At 33.9% G+C, this 4,900-nt stretch overlaps 1 non-coding gene across 1 annotated transcript; it reads right to left on the reverse strand.

The window, feature by feature from the left end:
* Nucleotides 1-2,104: 2,104 nt before the first annotated feature.
* LOC148090515 (U6 spliceosomal RNA) lies at nucleotides 2,105-2,206 on the reverse strand. The gene has a single exon (XR_015713813.1). It is a non-coding gene; the product is annotated as a U6 spliceosomal RNA (small nuclear RNA).
* Nucleotides 2,207-4,900: the final 2,694 nt, after the last annotated feature.

The following is a 4,900-nucleotide window of genomic DNA, read 5'->3' on the forward strand; positions in this document are numbered from 1 at the left end:
TGCACTTGAGACGAATGTGTATTCTGCTGCTTTGGGATGAACTGTTCTGTAAATGTCAATTAAATCCATTAAGTATAATGAATCATTTAATGTCTGTGTTTCTCTGTTAATTTTTTCTCCAATGCTAACAGTGAAGTATTAAAGTCCCCTACTATGATTGTGTTGCTATCAATATCCCCTTGAAAGTCCACCAAGAAATTTTTTATATATTTAGGTGCTCCTGTATTGGATACATTACTGTTTATAAGGGTTATTTCCTCCTGTTGGGTTGATCCCTTTCTTGCTACATAGTGACCATCTTTATCTCTTGTTATGGCTTTTATTTTGAAGTCTATTTTGTCAGAAATAAGTATTGCTACTCCATTTTTTTGTTTGTTTGTTTGTTTCATTTTTATGGAATATTTTATTCCACCCCTTCACTTTTAGCTTGTGTGAGTCTTTTGCTCTCAGGTGTGTCTCTTGTAGACGCCTATATTTTGGTTCTGTTTTCTTACCCATTCAGCTACTCTATGTCTCTTGATTGGACCATTTATTCCATTTACACTTAAGGTTACTATTGATATAAGCTTATTTAATGCCGTTTTTCCTCTTTAGGCTGATGTACCTTTCTCTCACTATTCCTTCTTTTTCTAGAGCAGGTCTTTGAGTATTTCTTGCAGTGCTGATTTGGTGGTACTGAACCCCGTTAGCCTTTTTTATCTGGGAAGCTTTCACCTTCAATTTTAAATGATAGCCTTGCTGTATAAAGCAATCTTGTTTACATGTTCTTGTTTTCATTTCTTTGAGAACTTCATGCCACTCCCTTCTGACCTGAAGAGTTTCTGTTGAGAAATGAGTTGTCAGCCTTATGGGGGGGTCTCTTTTAGGTCACTGCTTGTCTCTCTCTTGCAGCCCTTAACATTTTCTCTTTGTCCTTGACATTTGCCATTTTAATTATGATGTGTCTTGGAGTGGTTTCTTTGGATCCCTCTTGTTTGGAACCCTCTGTGCTTCCTGAACTTGTGTGGCTTTTGCCCTTGTCAGCATAGGAAATTTTTCTGTCATTATTTCCTCTATCAAGTTCCCTATCCATTGCTCTCTTTCCTCAGCCTCTGGGACTCCTATAGTGTGAATTTTGTTTTGCTTCATGCTGTCCCAAAACTCCCTTAGACTGTCTTCATGCTTTTTAAGTGTTTTTTCTTTTTGCTGCTCTGATTGAGTGATTTTTTCTACCTTGTCTTCGAAGTCACTTATTCTATCCTCTGCTTCATTGAGTCTGCTTTCAGTTACTTACAGTGTATTCTTGATATCAGATACAGCATTCTTTATTTCTGTCTGACTTTTGTTTATGTTATATATCTCTTTTTCATGTTTTCACTAAGGTCCTCTATCTTATCCTCTATTGCCTTGTTTTTCTCATTAAGTTCCTTGAACATCTTCATCATCAATACTCTGAATTCTGTTTTCAATAGCATGCTTAACTCCATCTTATCAAAGACATTTTTGGCAATTTTTCCTTTTCTTTAATTTGGGGGTTGTCTTTTTGTCTCCTCATTTTGGTTGGTCTTAGTGTTTGAATCTATATATCAAATATATTTCCTGTCTCCCAGTCTTCTGGGGTGGTATTTTGTCTTGTGAGTCCAGTGTAGCTCAGAGGTGTATTTTCCTTATACTTCTGAGCTCTTTGCTCTAAGTGTGTCCCTTTTGTGGGTGTCCCTTTTGTAGGTTCTTTGAGTTCTCCTTTTGTGGTTGGGTTTAGATTGTTGTTGACCAGTCCTTGGGATGGCTCTCCTCTCAGGTAGGCTAACTGTGTTTCTCAGCCCCAACCTTATCATGTAAGCTGTTGTATGGGTGCTGGCAAGGCAGGACAATACACAACTAAACTTCCAGGAAACAAGGGGTATCTTACATAATATGTTGACAGTCACTATGACAACAACCCAAGTGAAAATAGGACCGGTAGAGTGAAGGGAGAACACACACACACACACACACACACACACACATAAAAGCTTAAAAAAAAGAAAGAGAAAGAAAAGTAACAGAGAGGAAGAAGTATATTGTTGTTAATAGTGATGAAAGTTTACAAAATAATAATACATTAAAATGTAGAAAATAGAGAAGAAAAAATATGGAATGCTTCAGGAATTTGTGTGTCATCTTTGCACAGGGGCTATTCTAATCATTTCTGTATTGTTTCAATTTTATGTGCTGCCAAAGGGAGCACTGTTTTTTTGTTGTTTGGTCAATACTTCTACTCCCACCCAGTCTCCTAAACTTCACCCCTTGACAATTGTCAGCCTTCTCTCTATCTATGAGTCTGTCTCAATTTTGTTTGTTAGTTTATTTTGTTCATTAGATTCTGCATATCAGTGAAGTCCTATGGTATTTGTCCTTTCACTGGCTTATTTCACTTAGCATAATGTTCTCCAGGTTCATCAATGCTGTTACAAAAGGTAAGATTTCTTTCTTTTTTTATGTCCCTGTAGTATTCCATTGTGGCACAAAATATTTAAAGTGATAAAAGCAAGGACATATAATCAAGAGTGTCATTTAAAATTGAAAAAGGAATAAAGGGTTTCCCAAAAAGAAAAATTTAAAGGAGTTGATCACCAGCAAACCAAGATTACAAGAAGTGCAAGCCAAGAATAGAAGGAAAATAGCAAAGATTTAGCAGAAATAAACTAAATAAAGTCTAAATAAAAAGAGCAAAACATCAATGAAACCAAGAGCTGCTTCATTGAAAAGATAAACAGGATTTATAAGCATTTAAACAGACTGATTAAGAAGAAAAAAAAGGACCAAATAAATAAAATAAAAAGTATAGGAGGAGACGTAACAACTGACACCACAGAAATGCAAAGAATTATAAGAAAATATTATGAACCAAATGCCAACAATTTGTACAATCAAGATAAACAAATATGTGGAATATATAAAATGGAATACTACTCAGCCATAAGAAAGATAAAATACTCCCTTTTGTGAAAACATGAATGGATCGTGAGAATATAATGCTAAGTGAAAAAAGTCAAATAGAAAAATTCAAGAACCATCTGAAATCATCCATGTGTGGGATATAATACTGAAAGCAACAAATGAGCAAACAATAAAACAAACAAAAACTCATAAACACAGGCATCAGTATGGTGGTTGGTTACCAGAAGGAAGGGGATAAGGGGAAGAAAAGGAAAAAGGGAGTAAAATATATAGTGGTAGAAGATTTGACTTTGTGTGGTAAACATCCAATGAACAATACAGATGATATATCATAGAATTTTACATTTGAAACATATAATTTGGGGGAGAATTAAACATATTTTATTAGGATGATGATTCTATAAGTAGCATATCAATATACAACTTATTGTGGTTATATTTATTTTAGCTATGAAAAGAAGACAAATTTATAAATTATTTATAAGTACGAAAATCAAATGAACAAGAATAATAAAGTTGACTAATTACATTGTTTTTCTAAAACCAGCAACCCTCTTCCATTCTTCTAATCAATGATTTTCAGCCTTTTTAAAAAATCTTATGGTACACATATACTAATTACAAAAATTCTATAGTGTCAAAAAAAATATTTTTGCCAATCTGACAAAAAATAGGTATAATTTTGCTTGATTTAACAAAATAATAATAATAATAATAATAATAATAATAATAATAATAGAATATTAATTAGCTACCCTTTTTGCTCCAAAGTGACTGTTTAAAAACTCAGGTGCCTATACTTGCATGCAAAGTTTTCTGGCACCAAGAGTTAATCAATCAGGTGCAACTCTATTATGCAACATGACCAATAAGATGTCACTCCATTATATGACCTATATATTTATGCTTCAAGTCCAGACATTCATTACGAATGGATATTGTTGTGTTGGCTGTTGTCATTATTTTATGTGACAATCTAAGGGAAAATAGGTCAGTGCCCTGACTAAATAGTCAGGTATTAATGTGTTTTTAAAATTCTGACAGCACGCTAGTTGAAAAGTGTTATTTTAATTGTTCTGGGCCCTCAGTTCTGTTCTATTCTTCTATCTGTTTGTTTTTATGCCACTACCATACTGTTTTTTAAATTAAAGTTATTGGTTTCCTAGGAAACATATAATTTTATTAACCAATATCACCCTAATAAATTTAATTAAAAAACGGTATGGTACTGTCATAAAAACAAACAGGTAGAAGAATGGAACAGAATTGAGGGCCCAGAAAGAAACCTATTCATATACGGACAGCTAATATTTGACAAGGGAACCAAGAGTAGTCAGTGGAGAAAGGACTGTCTCTTTAATAAACACTGCTGGGAAAATTGGATATTCACATGTAAAAAAATTATAACAGACCACTCTCTTACACCAATCATTAAAATTAATTCAAAATAGATTAAATAATTAACTGTATAACCAGAAACCATAAAATTCTTACAAAAAATGTTTTTGAAAATGTTTCTTGCCCAGCCAGGCGTGGCTCAGTGGTCGAGCATCGACCTAGGATCCAGGCAATAAGGGTTCAATTCCCAGTAAGGGCACATGCCTGGGTTGCGGGCTTGGTCCCTAGCTGGGGGCATGTAGGAGGCAACCGATCAACGACTCTCATCATTGATGTTTCTAGCTCTCTCTCTCCCTCTCCTTTACTCTCTTTGAAATCAATAAAGATATATTTTAAAAAGTTTCTTGACATGGGTTTTAGGAATGATTTTTTTGGATATGACACCGAAAGCACAAGCAACAAAAGAAAAAAATAAACAAATGAGACTACATCAAACCTAAAAGCTTCTGCACACCATAGGAAATAATGAACAAACTGAAAAGACAACCTACATAATGGAAAAATGTTTGCAAACCACATATATATTTACATATATACTATTATAATATATATTTTACAAAGTGGGGCAAAAGTAAGTTTACAG

The sequence above is a fragment of the Miniopterus natalensis genome, chromosome X, assembly GCF_054644295.1.
Source record: "Miniopterus natalensis isolate mMinNat1 chromosome X, mMinNat1.hap1, whole genome shotgun sequence".
NCBI lineage: Eukaryota > Metazoa > Chordata > Mammalia > Chiroptera > Miniopteridae > Miniopterus > Miniopterus natalensis.